The sequence below is a fragment of the Oryx dammah genome, unplaced genomic scaffold, assembly GCF_014754425.2.
Source record: "Oryx dammah isolate SB20612 unplaced genomic scaffold, SCBI_Odam_1.1 HiC_scaffold_3, whole genome shotgun sequence".
Taxonomy (NCBI): Eukaryota; Metazoa; Chordata; class Mammalia; order Artiodactyla; family Bovidae; genus Oryx; species Oryx dammah.
Window position 1 is genome coordinate 40,229,072 of NW_024070187.1, and position 23,186 is coordinate 40,252,257.

Consider the following 23,186-nt stretch of genomic DNA (forward strand, 5'->3'; position numbering starts at 1 on the left):
AGATGATGCTGTGAAAATGCTGCACTCAATATGCCAGCACATTTAGAAAACTCAGCAGTGGCCACAGGTCTGGAAAAGGTCCATTTTCATTCCAATTCCAAAGAAAGGCAATGCCAAAGAATGCTCAAACTACCACACAATTGCACTCATCTCACACACTAGTAAAGTAATGTTCAAAATTCTCCAAGCCAGGCTTCAGCAATACATGAACCATGAAATTCCAGATGTTCAAGCTGGTTTTAGAAAAGGCAGAGAAACCAGAGATCAAATTGCCAACATTTGCTGGATCATGGAAGAAGCAAGAGAGTTCCAGAAAAACATCTATTTCTGCTTTATTGACTATGTCAAAGCCTTTGACTGTGTGGATCACAATAAACTGTGGAAAATTCTGAAAGAGATGGGAATCCCGGACCACCTGACCTGCCTCTTGAGAAACCTGTATGCAGATCAGGAAGCAACAGTTAGAACTGGACATGGAACAACAGACTGGTTCCAAAGAGGAAAAGGAGGACGTCAAGGCTGTATATTGTCACCCTGCTTATTTATCTCATATGCAGAGTATATCATGAGAAATGCTGGGCTAGAGGAAGCACAAGCTAGAATCAAGACTGCTGAGAGAAATATCAATAACTTCAGATAAGCAGATGACAACACGCTTATGGAAGAAAGTGAAGAGGAACTAAAGAGCCTCTTGATGAAAGTGAAAGAGGAGAGTGAAAAACTTGGCTTAAAGCTCAACATTCAGAAAACTAAGATCACGGTATCTGGTCCCATCACTTCATGGGAAATAGATGGGGAAACAGTGGAAGCAGTGTCAGACTTTATTTTTCTGGGCTCCAAAATCACTGCAGATGGTGATTGCAGCTATGAAAATAAAAGACGCTTACTCCTTGGAAGAAAAGTTATGACTAACCTAGATAGCATGTTAAAAAGCAGAGATATTACTTTGTCAACAAAGGTCCGTCTAGTCAAGGCTATGGTTTTTCCAGTGGCTGTGTATGGATGTGAGAGTTGGACAATAAAGAAAGCTGAGCACCAAAGAATTGCTGCTTTTGAACTGTGCTGTTGGACAAAACTCTTGAGAGTCCCTTGGACTGCCAGGAGATTCAACCAGTCCATCCTAAAGGAGATCAGTCCTGGGTATTCATTGGAGGGACTGATTTTGAAGATGAAACTCCAGTACTTTGGCCACATGGTGTGAAGAGCTGACTCATTTGAAAAGACCCTGATGCTGGGAAAGATTGAGGGCAGGAGGAAAAGGGGACAACATATGTGAGGCAGTTGGGTGGCATTACACTCAATGGACATGGGTTTGGGTGGACTCCGGAAGTTGATGATGGACAGGGAGGCCTGGTGTGCTGTGGTTCATGGGATCACAAAGAGTCAGACATGACTGAGCGACTGAACTGAACTGACTGAACTGGCCTAAGTCCCCAGATTCTAAACTTCCAGAGTATAGTGCCAATAAATGAATAGAATCACCATGGCTTGATCTGACTGAATAGAACTAGGCCAGGAATAAATTTTTGTAGTCTGGTATATTTTAATTTAAGATACCATTGGACTCATGGACACCTGAAACTTCAGAACATTGTTAATCAGCTATACTCCAATATAAAATAAATTGTTAAAAATTAAATCAAATATATCACATTTCTAATAGAAAAAAGAAATAATGTTCAAACAAAAAGTACAATTTGATTCTATATCAGAAATTATAGATAGTATCACTGTTAAGATTAAAACAAGGCATGTTCTTAAAAGCATTTAATGATAATTAGTTTTAGCTCAATTCATTCAGTTCAGTCACTCAGTCATGTCTGAATCTTTGTGATCCCATGGACTTCAGCATGCCAGACTTAAAGTCCATCACCTACTCCCAGAGTTTGCTCAAACTCATGTCCATCAAGTCAGTGATGCCACCCAACCATCTCATACTCTGTTGTCCCCTTCTCCTCCTGCCTTCAGTCTTTCCCAGCATCAGGGTGTTTTTCAAGGAGTCAGTTCTTCACATCAGGTGGCCAAAGTATTGGAGTTTCAGCTTCAGCATCAGTCCTTCCAATGAATATTCAGGACTGACTTCCTTTAGGATGGACTGGTTGGATCTCCTTGCAGTCCAATGGACTGTCAAGAGTCTTCTCCAACACCACAGTTCAAAAGCACCAATTCTTCAGCACTCAACTTTCTTTAGAGTCCAACTCTCATAGCCACACAGATCATAGCTTTGACTATATGGACTTTTGTTGGAAAAGTAACGTCTCTGCTTTTAAATATGCTGTCTAGGTTGATCATAACTTTTCTTCTAACAAGCAACCATCTTTTAATTTCGTGGCTGCCATCACCATCTGCAGTAATTTTGGAGCCCCAAAATATGAAGTCTCTCATTGTTTCCATTCTTTCATCTATTTGACATGAAGGGATAGGACTGGATGCCATGATATCAGTTTTATGAATGTTGAATTTTAAGCCAGCTTTTTCACTCTCTTCTTTCACCTTCATCAAGAGGCTCTTTGGTTCTTCACTTTCTGTCATAAGGGTGGTGTCATCTGAGTATCTGAGGTTATTGATATTTCTCCCAGAAATCTTGATTCCATTTTGTGCTTCATCCAGCCTGGCATTTTGCATGATGTACTCTGCATATAAGTTAAATAAGCTGGGTGACAATATACAGCCTTGATATACTCCTTTCGTGATTTGGAACCTCTGTTTCTCCATGTTCAGTTCTAACTGTTACCTCTTGACCTGCAGGAGATCAAGATTTCTCAGGAGGCAGGTAAGGTGGTATTCCCGTCTCTTTAAATTTTTCCAGAGTTTGTTGTGATCGACACAGCCAAAGGCTTTGGCATAGTCAATAAAGTTGAAGTAGATGTTTTTCTGGTTTTCTCTTGCTTTTTTGATGATCTAACAGATATTGGTAATTTGATCTCTGGTTCCTCTGCCTTTTCTAAAACCAGTTTGAACATCTGGAAGTTCACGATTCACATACTATTGAAGCCTGGCTTGGAGAATTTTGAGCATTACTTTGCTAGCATGTGAAATGAGTGCAATTGTGTGGTAGTTTGAACATTATTTTGCATTGCCTTTCTTTGGGATTGGAATGAAAATGGACTTTTCCTTTCCTGTGGCCACTGCTGAGTTTTCCAAATGTGCTGGCATATTGAGTGCAGCACTTTCACAGCATCATCTTTTAGGATTTGAAATAACTCAAGTGGAATTCCATCACCTCTACTAGCTTTGTTCATAGTGATGATTCCTAAGGCCCACTTGATTTCACATTCCAGGATGTCTGGCTCTAGGTGAGTGATCACACCATCATGATCATCTGGGTCATGAAGATCTTTATTGTACAGTTCTTCTGTGTATTCCTGCCACCTCTTCTTAATATCTTCCAATTCTGTTAGGTCCATACCATTTCTGTCCTTTTTTGTGCCCATCTTTTCATGACATGTTCCCTTGGTATCTCTAATTTTCTTGAAGAGATCTCTAGTCTTTCCCATTCCATTGTTTTCCTCTCTTTCTTTGCATTGATCACTGAGGAAGGCTTTCTTATCTCTCATTGCTATTCTTTGGAATTCTTCATTCAAATGGGTATCTCTTGCCTTTTCTCCTTTGCCTTTAGCTTCTCTTCTTTTCTCAGCTATTTGTAAGGCTTCCTCAGACAGCCATTTTGCCTTTTTGCATTTCTTTCTCTTGGGGATGGTCTCGGTCACTGCCTCCTGTACAATGTCAAAAACCTCTGTATATAGCTTTTCAGGCACTCTGTCTATCAGACCTAGTCCTTTGAATCTATTTATCATTTCCATTGTTTAATCATGAAGGTTTTGACTTAAGTCATACCCAAATGGTCTAATGGTTTTCCCTACTTTCTTCAACTTAATCTGAATTTTGCAATAAGGAGTTCATGATCTGAGCCACAGTTTGTTCCCTGTCTTGTTTTTGCTACATAGTCAGCTCCCGGTCTTGTTTTTGGAGGTATCTTCATTACCTCCACCATATTTTGGTCTCAGGTCAAACAAAAGGGAGGGAATAAAAGGTGTGGAACACAGCCACACCCATCAACAGAAAATTGGGTTGAAGATTTACTGAGCATGGTGCCAATCAGAACAAGACCCAGTTTCCCCCACAGTCAGTTTCTCCCATCATGAAGCTTCCATAAGCCTCTTATCCTTATCTGTCAGAGGACAGACAGAAAGAAAACCATAATCACAGAAAACTAATCAAACTTATCACATGGACCACAGCCTTGTCTAATTCAATGAAACTATAGCCATGCCATGTAGGACCACTGAAGATTGATGGGTCGTCATGGAGAGTTCTGACAAAACATGGTCCACTGGAGAAGGGAATGGCAAACCACTTCAGTATTCTTGCCTTGAGAACCCCATGAACAGTATGAAAAGGCAAAAAGATAGGACACTGAGAGATGGAATCCCCAGGTTAGTAGGTGCCCAATATGCTGGAGCAGAGTGGAGAAATAACTCCAGAAAGAAATAAGAGATGGAGCCAACATGAAAACAACACCCAGTTATGAATGTGACTGGTGATAGAAATAAAATCTGATGCTGTAAACAATGTTGCATAGGAACCTGGAATGTTAGGTCTGTGAATCAAGTAAACTGGAAATGGTCTAACAGAAGATGGCAAGAGTGAACATTGACATTTTAGGAATCAGTGAACTAAAATGAACGTGAATGAGTGAATTTAATTCAGGTGACCATTATATCTACTACTGTGGGAAAGAATCCCTTAGAAGAAATGGAGTAGCCCTCATAGTCAACAAGAGTCCGAAGTACAGTACTTGAGGGCAATCTCAAAAATGCCAGAATGATCTCTGTTCATTTCCAATGCAAACCATTTAATATCACAGTAATCCAAGTCTATGCCCCAACCAGTAATGATGAAGAAGGTGAAGTTGAATGGATCTATGAAGACCTACAAGACCTTCTAGAAATAACACCCCAAAAAGATGTCTTTTCATTATAGGAGATAATTAGTTTATATTTTCTTAAAAGAATAAAAGATCCCATTAGATATTTCCTGAGAATAAAATCACATTCTTCATTCAAAAGAAACCTAATCATCAATAAAAATTAATATTATTTTCAGGAGCTGAGGATCTTTCACTTCGTGTTTTTAAGGACCCCATGGTACTAAACAGTCTAAGGACAGTCTATGGATTCTTAGTAACTGGGTTCAAATCCCAGCTCTCTTACTAGCTGTATGACTGTGAGCAAGTTAAGATTCTTGTGAGGAGTGATGGGGGTAAACTGTTCTCATACTTAAGAAAAATCACTGAATAACTATACCATAAAAATAACTATAAAATATATTTACTTATTATTTTATATATCTCTGTGAAATCTTATAATTCCAAATCCAGCATTCCTCTTCTTCCACTCCATTCTCCTGTGGAATATTTTTCTTTTCTAATTTTTCCATATATTTCATATTTTTCACCTCCCTCTGTGGAAGAAAATGACATGTTACACTGACTTTTCATTAATGAAAATATCATAGCTTCCAGGGGGTGGTTGTATGTAAATTTTGGACCAAGGAATCAGAGAGAAGCAAAATTTTCTGCCTAAAAGAGGAGAAAAGAGCTGGATACTTGGGGATAGAATTGGTGAAAATCTAGGAGTGAGGATAGACTGAGAAAAAAATTCCCTCAGGTACAAGGTCTGATGCTGGGAAAGATCGAAGGCAGGAGGAGAAGGGGATGACAGAGGATGAGGTGGCTGGATGGCATCACTGACTCCATGGACATGAGTTTGGGCAAGCTCTGGGAGTTGGTGATGGACAGGGAAGCCTAGCATGCTGCAGTCCATGGTGTCGCAAAGAGTCGGACATGACTAAGCAACTGAACTGAACTGATGGTTCTGAAGAAGTCTTTGGAGAGAAGAACTTTTAGTAAAGTCTTCACAAGTTGTGTCCTGGGAACTTTATGTTGTGCAATAAAAATTCTCCCTACTCTTGAAGAATTTTTCAGTGGAGCCATCATTGTTCACTGCTATTTTTGGTGTTGGTGGATCATTTTTGAGGACCTGATGAGTTTCACATCTGTGTCAGTGAGGCACAGTACAGCTCACAGGGGCACAGTGGTCTGAGATCAGCAGAGCCAAAAGAACAAAAATGAGTAGGAATCCACAGGCGTCATTCTGAGCCTAGGACTTACCAACTCCATGCCCTGCTCAAAGGCTACGAGGCACAAGCTGACATCTGGGTTGCATGCAGATTTAGTGAAAATATTAGCTATGGCTTCATCTAAGTCATGCTTCTTATATCTTGAATCCTTTCCCTCAATAAACACACATCATTATATTGAAGGTCTAACCCCCAGTACTCGTGAATGTGACCTTATCTAGAAATAGAATCTTTGCTAGGATCAAGTTAAGATGAAGTCACTTCAGCCATGTCTGACCGTTTGTGACCCTATGGACGGGATCCCACCAGGCTTCTCTGTCCCTGGGATTCTCCAGGCAAGCATACTGGAGTGGGTTACCGTGCCTTCCTCCAGGGGATCTTCCCAAACCAAGGATCAACCCCCACATCTCTTGTCTCCTCCACTGGCAGGCAGGTTCTTTATCACTAGCGCCACCTGGGAAGCCCACAAGACTTAACACACATGCATTTGCAAATGTGGCCTTGTTTGTAAATAGTCTTTGCTAGGATCAAGTTAAGATGAGGTCTTTCAGGTGGACACTAAACCAACAAAACTGATGTCAGTATAAAAAGAGAACATTTGAGCTTAGAGACATGCATGGGGAGGGAAAGCGATGTGGAAACCACTTGTGTCCTGGAGACACAAGTCCAGGAATCCCTGAGTCTACCAGAGACACTAGAAGCAGATCCTCCCTTAGAGTCCTCAGAGGTGAAGAAGCTCTTTAATACATTAGTTTAAGTCACCCAGTGTGTGGGTTATGGGAGATTCAGAAAACTATAAATCAATGTTTTGATACATATGAAAACAATACCTAAGGGAATGTAGGACCCACTGGGACTCAATTACAGCTGATAATCGTGCAAATTATCCCTTTTAGTATATAGTTGTTAAATTTCTTGTCGAGTAATCTCATTGAAATATTCTTTGTATCCATATTTTTTTAAAATAGCTAACTTTTATCACTGGGCTTTCTTGGTGGCTCAGATAGTAAAGAAGCTGCCTGCAATGCAGGAAACCCAAGTTCCATCTCAGTCTGGGTTGGGAAGATCTCCTGGAGAAGGGAATGGCAACCCACTCCAGTATTCTTGCTTGGAGAATTCCATGGACAGAGGGGCCTGGTGGACTACAGCCCACAGGGTAGCAAAGAGTTGGACACAACTTTGTTGAGTGAGTAACACTTGCACTTTTCAGTTTCTACTTTCATCAAATGCTTACTCACCAAAGATACTTATATATGTGGGCCAGTCATTTAATCCACACAATTGCATAAGCCAGGAATTATTACTATTCCCATTTTACAGATGAGAAAACAAAGAGATAAGAATATTAAGCAATTTTCCTAAGGTTGCAGAACTAGCAAGTAGAGCAACTGGGGTTGTTCCCCGGGCAAACTGATATCAGAGTGTGTAAACTCGCACAGTACAGGATGCTGTTTCAGCAGGAGATGAATAACTCCTCCATTGCATTTCTCTTAATTTTAATTCTAATGGCCTTTCAACAGAAGATGATGGGATGTTAAGATTTCTGTTTTAAAACAAAACTATGTTGGCTGCTAGTAATCAAAATTTTCTTCCTTCCTTTGTCTTCTTTCCTTCTCTTTCATTTTATTCTCTTCCTTCCTTGCCTCCTTCCTTTCCCTCCTCCTCTTTAAACGCTCAATGTAAACAAAAAATGAATGATCATTTACACAATAAAAAATTTAGTCATACAGCAATACCATATTTTGATGTGTTCATTTTACTTATCAAATAATCTTGGCCAGAAAAAAGTATTAGATGCTAAATTTATAATTATGAACAGATTTCATACTTAAAGATATTACAGTTTAGTTATAGTATAATTCGCTAACTCTAAGTAGAGCTGGGAAGCACAATGGAGCACCTAACAGAAGCTTGCCTGGATAAATGCTTCCTAGTCTTACTATTAAGCACACAAATACACTCATGTCCTTTAAATCTTATCTTGTATCATTTGATTTTAAGATAATAGTACACACAGTGTATTGAGTGTGAAGCTCTTCAATTTACCTTGGACAGTGTGTTTTATCCATCTTCTTTTACATAGTGAATACTGCTAGTTTTCCTATTCAATATTCATCCTGTATTTTTCCCAGTAGAAGCCTGACTGTGTTCAGGATGACAGTGGTCCAGCCATAAACTGTAACTTCCCAGACTCTTTTTTATCCAGAAATGGATTTATGGTATAGTTTTGACCAAAGGTATCTGCTAGGAACTTCTGGTATGTTTATTCACTCATTCACTCATGTATTTTAATATAGGTGCTACCTTTCCCTTCTTCAAAGATTCTTCTCCTTCCTGTCCAAAATATGAACATGGGGTTGAAATTGGAACAACCATGTTGAGACTATGAGTGAGAAATGTGGATGATCAAAACCATACGCTGTGTGGTGGTGGTTAAAGACGCAGCTTGATCAGGCCTTTAGCCTTGTTTTGGGAGCGAAGGGAAAAAGTCTCATAGGATTAGGCCGCTGAAGTTATATTTCTGTTTCCTACAGCCTTATCCAGTTATTCAACTGATAAATGATAGGAAATCAGCTCTAGTCCCAGAGAAAAGACCCACAGATGGGAACATGTCAGGATCCTCTGATGAAATGGCTGGATTTTAAACTGAGCAGCTGAGAACAAAACCACTAACATATAAAGTCTGCTCAGTCACACAGGTGATGCAATCAGCTGGTTATTATCTCAGTCTGGAATATTCACAGCAGACCAGGATGGCAAGGCAGAGGCCAATCAAGTGATAAAAGGGACTCAGAAGAAACATTCAGTACAGGAAAGAAAATAAAAATAAATTTTTAAAATACATTTGATAGCGTCGGATAAAATTTTTTTAATGGTTACAAAAATGGAACAAGCAGACATTGTAAAAGAGGTGATAATTAGAATAATAATGAACTCTGGGAAATTTTTTAAAAGGATTAGCATACATAAAAAATATTAAAAAACAGAGTGATAAATTTGAGAGATTCTTACATAGAGATAGGGGGGAAAGGTGCTAGAAAATAAGAAACAATTTAAAAATTACAAAGTCAATTCAGAAGACCCAATAACTGACTAATAAAAGTTGCAAAAAGACAAAAAGAGAATCACTGGTGGATAAATACATTTCAAACCAATAGAATGAAAAGATTCTCCAGAACTGACATCTTAGATTTTCAGATTGCAAAGGCCTACCGAAGGCACAAAACAGAGAGAGGCAAGAAAGCCACAGAGAGACGCGTGATTTGTAATTTCAAGACACTAGGGATAAAGATAACATGCTAACAACGTCCAGAAAGGGAAAAAGAAGCTATTTAGATTAAAGAATGACAGTGGGCTTTTAAATAGGATGCTGGAAATGTGAAAAAGTAAAACTCTTAAAAATCCTGAGGAAAGTTTTTCTTCAATTTACAATTCCAACAAAAACTATAGGTCACATGGATAGCAAAGCTTATTAGAAAATTGAGGATGAAAAATCTCAAAAAAAGTACTTCCTTCTGACCTAGGAAGGGATGGAAGCCACACTCCACTAACTGGAGGAAGTAAGTGACTGCTCAGTTATTTCAGTTGTATCTGACTCTTTGTGACCCTATGGACTGTAGCCCACCAGGCTCCTCTGTCCATGGGGATTCTCCAGGCAAGAATACTGGAGTGGGTTGTCATTCCCTTCTCCAGGGAATCTTCCTGATCCAGGGATCGAACCTGCATGTCTTAGGTCTCCTGCATCGGCAGACAGGTTTTTTACCACTAGCATGCAACCCTAGAGAAAGCCAAGAAAATTCTAAGTGAGTCTCCAGAGGAGGTTTATGCAGCAAACCTAGAGAATAAGAGCTGTAAACTGGAGCAAGAGGAGAGGATCAAGGAGGGATTTCCCAAGGGGGAAAAATGGATTTAGGGGATCTTTGAACATGTCAAACTGTACTGAGAAAAGAATTACAGTTTGAGACTGAGATTAGGAAATCACTCCTGCATAGAATGTTTAGTGAACTAAAAAGAAAGAAGACATTATTAACTCCAGGAAAAATGAGAAAGTAAAGCAATAGCTTACTGTTATCTTGAAGAGCTTTGAACAGTATTACATGGCAAGCCCTTCAATATGGAGTGATGACTCCGAGCGAATGGCGGGGACTTGCGTGTAGAAAAAGGGATGTTATAAGAAATGGTCATCCTCATTTTCTAAACAAGGAAGACTATAGATAAATGTCTAAAATTGAAAAGTCAAGAAATGTAAGAACAAATTTATTATAAAAGTTTTTAGTAGAAGAAACCATTCAAGGGTTCAAAGAGGTTGCAGCCAGGAAGAGGAATTCAGAAGTGTCTAAAGTGGGTGGTTTTGGGCTTTTCATCTTGTGTTTTTCTATTATGAGAGAGGGTCATAACTTTAAGGTACACTTTTATGATATTTTAGTTCATTTACCACTTTGATGAAAGAATATGAAACTATTTGACTTCAAATTCACCTTTTGAAAACCTAAAACCTGACATGGTCTATTGTTTTACCATACAGAATTTTTTTGAAAAAATGTGATACATATTAACTACTAGGCTTCCCTTGTGGCTCAGCTGGTAAAGAGTCTGCCTGCAACGTAGGAGACCTGGGTTTGATTCCTGGATTGGGAGGATCCTCTGGAGAAGGGAATGGCTACCCACACTAGTATTCTGGCCTGGAGAATCTCATGAACAAAGGAGTCTGTCAGGCTACAGTTCATGTGGTCACAGAGTCAGATACGAGTAAGCAATGAAGCATGCACATATTAATTACTATTTCTAGTTTTTCACCACTATGGATATGTGCAGAACACAGTTTCTGCACCTTTACCCAGTTACTACCCTTCTAGTATTTTAAGTTAGGTCTTTATTATAATCTTGGTGCTGTGACTTGCATTTACCTACTCATTCAGTCAGTTGCTCTTGAAATATTTATTCAGCCAGCACAAGTCTAAGCGTCGGGGATACAACAGTGTACATAATAGACACGGCTCTGCTGACGTCAAGCTTTTGTTCTGAATGTGTCAGGATTGTGTGACCTTAGCCAAGTCACAAGATTTGTTTGTGCTCTAGGCTCCTCCTTGGAAAAATGAGCATAATGTTACCTGCCCATTCTTTCAAAAGTGGATTTTGAGGACATGTTCACATTAAAATTTTTCTGTGCTAAAGAAATTATCTCTAAAAGTACCATTTTAATATTCAAAGAGTTAATTTCACAATTATTTCTAGCACCAACAAACTGAAACTTTAGGGATAAGGCCATCGATAGCACAGAATGACTACCACATTTGTCTTTAGTGCAAACAGGCAGATTGCTGAATTCTGCATCTAGTCACTTGGTTTTGTCTAAATATTGCAGGTTTCCGACAGTATTATTAGCAGAACATGCAGTCCATATCCATTCCACTCTTTTTCTCTGCCTATATTAAAATCTAATGAAATTATTCAAAATAAAAATGTTCCCAACTGCATATCATGCAAAAGTATGATTCTGCTGAACACAGCAACTACATAATGTACCCCATTCCCTACCCATCAGCTTGAATATTGAGACTACTTTGTAAATATGCAGAGACAAGCCTTTTTATATTTATTGGTCAGTCAAGAGCTTGGAAAGTGTGGAGGTATAGGCATATAGGAATATAGTATCATTCATTTATTAAACAGTACATTGAAAACAGAAACATACCAGGCATGTTGCCAAATATAAAACCAGCACCTGTGATCTCTACTGCCTAGTTTATGCCACCATCACTTCTCCCATCTTAGGAACTGAAAAATCCTCCAAACTGATTTTCCTTACTACTCCCTTGTCCCCTATCTCCATGAAGACATCATCTAGAGTGATTCAGTATAAGCCATATCATACCATCTGCCCAAACCTTTATCATCTTCAAAAGGCCAAATTCCCTACAATAAACTACAAAAGGTATTCACTGAATAAAAGAATCAATCAATCAATCATCAGTTAGACTTAGGTCACACATATGACTCAATTTTTGCCCTCACTGATTTGTTAGGTGTTAAAATTGACATAAAAAGCAATCAGGGCATTGTAAAACAGTCTATTCCTGGGATCTAGGACAAATGGCATGAATAAGGACTTTGGGGGAAGTTAGGAGGAGGATTTCATTTTGGCCATAGTGGTTTGGATTCCTTGTACAGCAAACACTTAAACATGAATTAAAGACAAGGATGCCCTGGTAATTATGTTGTTATCTAGTTAAACACAAGACTGAAAATACATCCATAATTCTAAAGTCATACTTATCATCTCCTTGACTCTATAAGATCCAATTTACATTTTCTGGAATATCCTAAACTATCACTCTAATCATTACTTATGCTGATGTAGTAGGAGTCCCCGGATGTAGACAGATACTTGGCACTGAATTAACATACTGACTTGAGGTATCAAATTTAGAACAGTGACAGGCCCATCTCAATGGTAGACACACTTGCGCTTGAATAAACTCTCGCCTGACATCCAGTAAACTGCAACTTGGTTAAGTGGTGATATCTTTGCACACGTATGTGCTTCCCAGGTGGTGCTAGCAGTAAGGAAGCTGCCTGCCAATGCAGAAGATGTAACAGATGTGGGTTTGATCCCATGCACATATGTGGTATAAATCCAACTGATGCTGTCCATAGTGTTTAGACCCTGAATTCAATTATGATTCAAAAAGGAGAGATCAAATTATACTTATCATCAGGAGTGCATTGAATCTATTTTTATTACATTCTAATTACTTGAAAATTGGTAGTCTGTGTACATATGGCAACATCCCATTAATCTGAATATTGGATTAAGTGAAACACCCTGGCATTGCCAACTAACTGAATTAATTACATCTAATGAGACAGAGATGTGGAGACAGCTATGGGTCCTTCATAAAAGGCTGCAATCTTTCTGTAGATTCTTTGGCAAAGAAAGAAGAAAAACAAATGTTATAAAAGAGTGGTTTTCAAGTCATGCCTGTCCCTCTCACCAGCAAACCCTCAGTTCTACACCACTGCGTATTATCTATTTAGCTTACTTCTAAATCAGACTGGTTGATTCCCAGGTAACAGAATATGATCATCACAAAGACATGAAACAATTAAAAATGTTTTAAATAATAGAGGAGTTCTCATAAAGAAAAGATAGTCTCAGGATAGGTAGAGGTTAGAACTGTGTTTCCCAAGTTTCAGTTATTCACAATCATCTTTAATATCTCTACCAATATCCATATTTCACTTACACTATTGTTATTTTTCTTAAAGTGATTCACTTAAATATATATTTTAAAGGAAGTATTACATCACTGCTGCTGCTGCTGCTGCTGCTAAGTCACTTCAGTCGTGTCCGACTCTGTGTGACCCCATAGACAGCAGCCCACCAGGCTTCCCCATCCCTGGGATTCTCCAGACAAGAACACTGGAGTGGGTTGCCATTTCCTCCTCCAATGCATGAAAGTGAAAAGCGAAAGTGAAGTTGCTCAGTCATGTCCGACTTCCAGCGACCCGTGGACTGCAGCCTACCAGGCTCCTCCGTCCACGGGATTCTCCAGGCAAGAGTACTGGAGTGGGGTGCCACTGCTACCAGATTGCAAATACATATCAGTTGCCATAACGAGGCAACTATTACAAATTTATATATGATGTAACAACATATTTTCAAGTTTTAGGTCTGAGTTCAGAACTTTCATCTCTTCAAAGAAGATGCAAACAATTGTTGTTTTAAAGACCTGTACCAAAAGGAGACTGTCTCATTTCTATAATCAAAGGATTGAGAAGGATGAGGAAGTGTATTAGTACAATGTTCATGTATTGTCCATATATCACCTAAAAGCATCTTGCATCATCATGATACTTTCCTTTAACTTTGGAAAGTATGATCTAGGGAATGATTTTCCGCAACTCACTGACCATATATCGGGATGACACAGAGACAGGCACAAGTACACACACAACTGAAACAAAATTTTATGAAACAATAGTTACCTTAACCACATCAGGAACTTTTTTCTACTTCATTGTAAATGCTAAGACACCATAAAAATTGTTTCTCAGTCAATAATGGCATATGAGCATTAGTGTATAAAACACTGTCTTGGAGGAATAGGATAGAGTGGTGTTATCCTCATTTTAGTAGCTGAAGTACTAAAATAATGCAATTTGCCTTAATAGAAGTATGAATTACAGGTTGGAGACTAATCAAAGAGCTACAGTAATTTCAGAAATGTCTCTATTATCTTTTCTATAAAGTAGTTTTTAAATAATTCCTATCCTCTAGCCTTCAAGGCAGAACCTTGTATGCATCTGTTTTATATGCATTAACAAAAGTATATTCGCAGAAAATTACAAATTATTAATGAGGTTAAAAACTAAAAACAGAATCTGAGCTTAATTGTGTGTGTGTGCGTGTGTATGGGTGTGTGTGTGAAATGCCAGGTTAAATGAAATTTAGATGTTTTTAAATATATTTTAAAAATTGATGTTTTTGCTACAGAGCTTCTCAGAACCACTAAAATGCTAATAAACACTTCCCAGAGGGGCATATGTTAGACAGTGTTTTGCAAAATGTTTTGAGCATGAAATATTTTCTGGGCAGGATATACTGGAAGATACATTTTCTCTTGGTGTGTGTTGGTAAGTTGTGCTGTTGCTTTCACTGCTTTTCATAGTCCTCCATGCCTCCGTGACGCTCTTTGCTTCTCCTAAATGAGTACTCACTCCCTGGTGACCACAACACAAATTTTCATCTCTATTCCTTACCCATAGCATTTCCTTCACTGCTTGCTCATATCCAGCTGTTAAAATGCATTTATCCTCCAGACAGACTTGCACAAAAAGTAGACAAAAAGTAGAAACAATCTAAATGTTCATCAACAAGAGAACGGTTAAACAAAATGCATTACATCCACACAACGGAATACCATCTGACAATAAAAAAGAATGAATTATTGATATATGCTATATCAGTAAATTTCAAACATTAAAAAAAAAGCCAGATACAAAAAGCCACATATTCTATGAATGCATCTCTATGAAATTATCACCAAAGGAAAACCTATAAAGACAGAAGTGGATTCGTGGTTGCCTGGAGGTATGGATGGAACACAGATTAACGGTAAATGGGCAAGAGGGATCCTGTTGGGATGATGGAAATGCTCTAAAACTGAATGGGAACAACAGTTGCACAACGTGGTGAATATACTAAATTTTGTTGATTTGTGTATGTGAATTGGGTAAATTTTGCACAATAGAAATTATCCCTCAATCAAATTATTAAAAATTTAGTTGTTCGGCCAGCCACCCAGCCAATAACCCATTTGCTCTCCCGACCTCTTCCTTTAAGTGTCTTTCTCTTCCACCTCAATCCAAGCGTGGCCTGTCCTTGTTTTGAAAGAACATACCATTTTGTTTTTTAAATATGTTGGACTCTTAGCATTTGCCCTTGAACCTGTCCTTGTATTAATTTGAATACTTGTCTAATATCCTTATTAGACTGAAAGTTCTTGCGGACACTAACCACTTTAGACCATGTAGAATACCTATTGTTGAATCTAAGTACCAGAAGCAAATTTTACATAAGGAAAGTTAATCATAAAACGAACACACGGGGACACGCCCAGTAGTGGCTATTATCAAATTGGCTGCTTTGAAATCTGAAATGTACCACTATTACTTAACTTTATATATTATTTTAATATTCAACACAACAGCTACTAATTCAAGGAATAATAGCAGCAGCAAAGCCAGCAACATCAGGAGCAACTACCTTCAGTAAACAGTTACTTTGGGTTGGTGATGGTGCTAGGTGCTTATCATTCTGTGGCCATTATTCCAGATAAAGAAATGAGGCATAATGAAGTTAAGCCACTTTCTTAGGTCTTGTGTCCTGGAAGCAGAGCCTGAGGCACATATCCCCTATAAATGGCTTATTTATGGAGGGAGTGCCTTCAAGAGAAACTAGAAATGAGATGTAGAAAACAAGAAAGGAAAGAAGAAGGAGCTAGGGTATCTCTGGGGAAATACCTGCTATAGTCTAATCCAGGGGGAGCTCAAGGGGATAAACAGGAGAGCAGAGTCTATCCTGTCTTGAGGATAAGGGGTATTTACTGACAGTAGGTAAATACACCTACTGTGTGTGTGTGTGTGTGTGTGTGTGTGTGTGTGTGTGCATGTGTAACTCCCAGGCACCTTGGGTGCCCCCAGAGAATGTCACAGGTGTGAGCCCTCAGTGAGTGCTCACAGCTGGGGGATGGACATGCCCACTAGGAAGAGGGGTTCCAAGAGACCTGAGCAGACACCAACAGCATTTGCTATAGCTCTTGGCCCAAATCACACCCCTAGTAAAGAGAATACCTCAGCTTAAAACCCCCAAATTCATTCTGACTTACTTCACTCTTTATGACAGGTTCTAGGTCCATCCATGTCTTTACAAATAACCCAGTTTCATTCCTTTTTATGGCTGTGAAATATTCCGCTATGCATATGTATCCATATTCTTTATCCATTCATCCATCAGTGTACATTTAGGTTGCTTTCATGTCTTGGCTATTGTAAATAGTGCTGCAAGGAACAGTGAGGTGCATGAGCCTTTTTAAATTATGCTTTTCTCTGGATATATGCCCAGCAGTAGGATTCCTGGGTCATATGGTAGTTCTACTTTTAGTTTTTTAAAGGAACCTCTCTACTGTTCTCCAGAGTGGCTGTATCAATTTAGAAAAATGGTACAGATGAACCTATTTGCAGGGCAGGAATAGAGATGCAGATGGAATAGAGGGAATAGACATGTAGATATCAGCTAGGTAAAGGGTGATGGGATGAACTGAGAGATTGGGATTTACATATACACACTACCATGTATAAAATAGATAACTAGTGGGAACCTACTGTATAGCACAGGGGGTTCAGCTTGGTGCTATATGATGACCTAGATGGATAGGATGGGAGTAGGAGCATGGGAGGGAGGTTCAAGAAGGAGGGGATATATGTACACATATAGCTGATTCCCTTTGTTGTTAGCAAAAGCTAACACAAACTTGTAAAGCAACTGTAACTCCTCAAAATCCCTTCTCACCTCCAAATCCAATTATTCTGATTTCTGTATCAGTGCTTTTCACTCTCCACATTTTTTCTTCAGTATCACATTGTGTTATGTTTTGCCCTTAAAGCATGCACACACACACAAATGCACAAATGCCTCTGTTATGGTCCAGGTTGATCCATTAGCATCTATTTTTAAATTAAGTATTAATTCAAACTAGGATAACAAAGTCAAGCCTATCTGACACCCTTCTTTAATCTTGCTTTTAATGAACAGATAAAAATAATTTTTAATTACATGCATTATTTAAATAGCATCTGAGGAACTAGGAGATTGCATGAAAACAGTTGACTTCTTCTAGCATTTTAAATATTCTCCACGCCAAATCTTTGTTAGACTAACACATTTACATTTTATATGAATAAAAATTTGCTTAGAACCTCAGTTCAGACAGTGCTCCATTCACTACACGTTCCAAATGACTCAGTCTGAATTTTGGAGAAATTACTATGCATCTTCAATTTTCCTTTTATCAGAGATAAAATCATACAGGCAAGTGGAATTTGATGTTAGAAATTACAACCTAAAAATCAAACAAACAAACCAAAGCATAACATGATGCCTGCCATCTAGCACTGCACAAAAGAGCTGGCTTCGTTCCAATGATGGCGTGACTTATTGCAATAATACCAAGTGCTGTTTATAGGGAATGACAAACTCTAAATGAAAATTGCTTGTCTGAGCCCCACAAGCCTATGCTCATCCATTTCTCTCCTTCCCCTCAATTCAGCATCCCTTCCATTTAAACACAGATATACAGGGGATTTCTACATCCTCCACTCATCTTGCATCCCTCTCTTTTCCTCATATCTCTTGCATCCCTCTCTTTTCCTCATATCTCTTGCATCCCTCTCTTTTCCGCATATCTCTCCTATTTTACCTATTCTTAAAGCCAGTTTCAGAACTCTCAACTTTGGAATAAGTAGCAGAGAGGTCAGGACATTTGGAGTAAGTGGAATGTTTGATTGGACGACACTGTGTGTGAGTATTTCACGTAGAAGTAAATGCTATGGTAGAGGGCTGCCTATGATAAGGCCACCATGCCCTGTGACAATGAGACAATAATTGATTGAGCAGGTGAAAACTAACACTGGCTTGGGCATATTATGTGATAAATGGTATCCCAAACTGGCTACATTTTAAGCCTTGGGAGTGACAAAATAGGGAGATAAGGTATATTGCTTTGGGGTACAGGAAGTATGAGTCAGAGACCAAGTCCCTGGAAGTATTTTCTCTGAAAAGGGAATCACATAGAGTGAGGCATCTCATATCTTATTTTAACCCATACCCAGAAACATTTCTCCTCAATGAGCAATTTGCAAAACACTTCCCTAGGGATTTCTGATGTCTGTCAGAAACATCTCTGTACATTTCTTTCTGCTCCTTGGAGAGAAAGGAAGGGAGGTAATATTTGTGACATATGTTATACCCTTCATCTGTTATTTAGTTTTCACAAAGAATTTTGAGGAGAAAATGTTACTCTTCTTTGCTGACAAGAAAACTGACAAAGAAGCTAAAAAGAAAGCAAAAAGAAATGAAAAATAATAACACAGATTCACTAAAAGAAAGAGCTTGGATTTCAATCCCAACATTTTTGAGCCAGATGTTCACACTCTTTCTATTCTTTCCTGCTGCCCAGAGCTTATTACAACATTTCCTAAATGTGTTCTGTTGGATGTCAATAGGAGTAAGCTTCACTTAAGGTGCAGTAAAAGCAGGCCAGTTTGCTTACAAGGCTTGTTACTCTTCTAATATATCCAAGTATGTTCTGAGTCTCCAAACTGACCGACAGCAGTGTTTCCAAAATTCCATGGTCATTGAGGCCTTTTCTTACCTGACCTTTGACTCTACTGAAAACACTTCCTTGGTGGCTCAGACAGTAACAAATCTGCCTGCGATGGAGGAGACCCGGTTTCAACCCCTGGGTCAGGAAGATCCCCTGGAGAAGGGAATGGCTACCTACTCTAGTGTTCTTGCCTGGAGAATCCCAGGGACAGAGGAGCCTGGTGGGCTCCATGGGGTCACAAACAGTGGACATGACTGAGCAACTAGCACACTTGGTTGCAAGATTTCTCAGCACTTCTAACATGTCCCAATATGTTCTGAGTCTCCAAAGGGACCTACAGCACAGTGTTTCCAAAATTCCATGATCAGACAGGCCTTTTCTTGCCTGACTTTTAACTCTACTGAAAACACTTCAGAAACTAGTGTTACTCTGTTACTGCTGTTACTCTGGTACTTCTGTTATTCTGGTATTACTGTTACTCTGGTAGTACTCTACAACAGGAGACAGGAGAGAAGAGCAAGCTAAGGGGCTTAAGTTTTTTGTTTTTTTTTTTTAATTTCTTAGACTTCTGCATTGCCTGAAATTTTGAGCTTGCACTGATAATATTATGTATGTTCCCATTAGAAAGTATTCATAAATACACGAAAATAAATGTGGTCTAATCAAAGTACCATAACTCTTCTAATCACTATGTAAAAGCAAAAACTATATTCTATTAATTTAATGTCTGATGAATGTTTCAGCTGGCCCTCCACGTCCTTGGGTTCAGCATACATGGATTCAACAAACTGTTGATGGAAAGTGGTTGAAACGTCAGATGCAGAACCTAAGGGTAAACTGGACTAGTGCCATTTTATATAACGGATTTGAGCATCCTCAGATTTTGCCATTCAAGAGGGTCCTAGAACAAATTCCCAGAGGTTACCAAGAGAAGACTGTATAATAGTAAGTCAATAATAAACAGTTATGTAAGGCCAGATATTGTTCTAAGTGCCTTATACACATATACTAATTCATTTAACCATCATAACAATCCCCTGACATAAATATTATTATCTCCACATGATAGATGAGGAACACAGAATGCAGAAAATTTAATTTACTGCTCAAAAGACCTACTAGGGCCCAAGCAAGTGTGTGGCAGAATCTGGTACCAAATGTGTTTTATTAATTCCGTACTGCTGCTTCTTGTTCAGTCACCAAGTTGTGTCCATGACCCCAGGGACTGCAGCGTTCCAGGCTTCTCTGTCTTTCACCGTCTCCCAGAGTTTGCCCAAGTTCATATCCATACTTATGACCCTCACTTAACGTATTTTGCCAAGGAGTCTACGTGCCGTTAGAGGGTTTCTACGGCTTATGTAAAGACTCCTACCATTCTGAGTGCATGCTCAGTTACTCAGTCATGTCCGACTTTTTGAGAGGCCATGTGACCCCATGGACTGTAACCCGCCAAGCTCCTCTGTCCATGGGATTTCCCAAGCAAGAATACTGGAGTAGGTTGCCATTTCCTCCTCCAGGGGATCTTTCCCACCCAAGGATCAAGCCTGCATCTCCTGTGTCTTCTGAAGTGGCAGGCAGATTCTTTCCCATTGAGCAACCTGGGAAGCCTCCTACCATTTGAGTTCCTCTCTTTAACTTTTCACCCCCACCTACTCCTCCTTTTGAGTTTTGGGGAAATACAATATGTACATAATATCAAAAATATTTTAGAATTAAAAAAACTATAAAATTTGATTTAGCAAAGTAAAAGTAGTAGTAGTTTACAGTTGTTTGACTCCCTTATTCATAGCCACTTGCTGAGTTCATATTAAGTACTGCTGTAGGGGATATAAGCATGAGTTACAAACTCTTTCTCTCTGAAGCGCTGCTTGGCTTTACCGAGGAGGAAAGATGTTTAACTACCAGAAGTTGGGCTTGTTCCTCCAGTGGCAGGGTTAGTGTTGATTAATGCACAGCCTCTCCTCATGAGGTCTTCCTTATTACCAGGGGCATATGAACCACAGTATGAAGACCAGTCCAGGGGGATTGCAAACTCAACACTGGCTCACAGCACAGCTATCCCCCAAGGTGCTAACCGTCCAGTGCAAAGTGTGAGAGACTTGAGCTAAAACAGAAGCCACTATCACTATTACCAAAAAAAAAAGAAAAAAAATTAACAGAAAGAGAAAATGGACAAACTCCCTAGACTAGGCTGAAAAGAAAAAATCAATAACTTTTGAAAAAAAGGGAAATAATAAGAGATGCTTATACAGTGCTTACCTTGGGCCAGGCACTGCAAGTGCTTTACATATTTTGGCTCATTTATCCTCAAATTCCTATGGTATCAGCACCATAATTACCTCCTTTTTACTCATGAGGACACTGGAGCAAAAAATTGATAAGAAGTGTGTGTGCAAGAATCCAAAGCAGGTAAGACCCAAGCTAAGGTTCAAATTCAAATTGTCAGACTCCAGAGTACAAGTTCTTAATACCACCTGACCAACTTTGATACAATGTGTAACAAGTACTGATTGGATGACCCCACTTCTTGACTACTGCCCTTAATGTTGTCACAAGAATGCTAAGGGTTCAGTATTATCCCCACTTGTCAGAGAAGGAAAAGTAACATCGATAACTTGCTAGTGACTGAGTCTAGACAAAAACATAAGAGTATTTGAAACCAATGCAGTGTTCTTTCCATGATACTATTGTTTCAGGGGAGTTGTTTGGGGACTTAAGTTCTTCCAAATTGTAAATCATATATCACTTACATTGTATCCCCAGATCATAGCCTAGAATGTAATGTAGAGTTTTATCCTACTCCAAATTGCATTGATTTGAAAAGTTAACCCATTCCTCTTCACATTCATTATTTAAAAAAAAAATCTAGTAATGAAAAAGGAAAATTATGTGGATCACATGTGCGTGCATGTGTACTCAGTTGCTTCGGTCATGTCTGACTCTTTGCGACCCTGGATTGTAGCCCACCAGGCTCCTCTGTCCTTGGAATTTTCTAGGCAAGAATACAGAAGTGGGTTACCACGCCCTCCTCCAGGGGATCTTCCCAACAGAGGGATCAAACCTGTATCTCCTGCATCTTTTGCATTGCAGGCAGATTCTTTATACACTGAGCCACCTGGAAAGTCCTATATGGATCATTCCTACAGTCAAATTTTATAAAGGACTTTTGGGGGAAAAAAAATGTATGTGAGGTATTTAGGGATTTCCTGGTGCCGGATGGTAAAGAATCTGCCTGCAATGCAGACTGGGGTTCAATCCCTGGGTCAGGAAGGCCCTCTGGAGAAGGAAACAGCAATCTACTCCAGTATCCCTGCCTGGAAAATCCCATGGCTGGAGGACCCTGACGAACTACAGTCCATGGGGTCACAAAGAGTTGGACACGACTGAGCAACTTCACAAGAAGACAAGAAATGGGAGGTTTTTAGAATTCCTTGCTCAAGAGCCATTCAATGAGATCTTTGCAATGGTCTTAAACACTTCCTTCTAATGCTAGAAGCCCCTTTCGATCTCCCTTTTCCTTTCAACCTGCCCCCAGAATTAAATAATTTGTACCGAGGTTTTCTCATGAATGGTACCCACTCTGATGCAGGCAAGCTGCTGTTTGAGAAAGAAAACGGTTGAAGCTCAGAAGTCAAGGGAGCCAAGAATTACCAAGAAAGAGCAAACTTCCCTCCGCACTGTCCTTCCTCGCCCCACCCTTTCCTCGCACATCACACTCCCAGGCCGATTTTCCCTTTCAGAGGAAATGAAGAAAAACACATAAATGGAGTGAAATGGTTTATTCCTCAGAGTCGTAAAACCACAGTTCCTTGTAAAAGGTGAAGAAAATGAGCTCCTCTTATAGATAAGTGAGGCTTTTAGGTGAAATATCAATATCCCAGGCCCTTGATAACTTCCTGACATATGACTTTCTATAGAGACAGCTTTTTGTCAACCACCATGGAAACTGTTTGACTTGAAGCAGAAAAATGACTTCAAATTATGAAAAGCTGACCTTCAAGTACGGAGATGTTTCCTCTGAATGATCTTATTTTAAAGATAAACAAACATAGAACTGCTCAATTTTAAATATGTGTTCTGGATCAAAAAAGAGTTTTTCATTGTTTTAAATTGATAAATGACTATGTTTCAATGGGTACTTCATTTCTCCTATTGGAA

The 23,186-nt window shown here is 39.1% G+C and overlaps 1 protein-coding gene across 1 annotated transcript in view; it reads right to left on the reverse strand.

The window, feature by feature from the left end:
• KCNIP4 (potassium voltage-gated channel interacting protein 4) overlaps positions 1–23,186 on the reverse strand; it is a 574,348-nt gene that overhangs the window by 537,598 nt on the left and 13,564 nt on the right. The window lies entirely within an intron of this gene.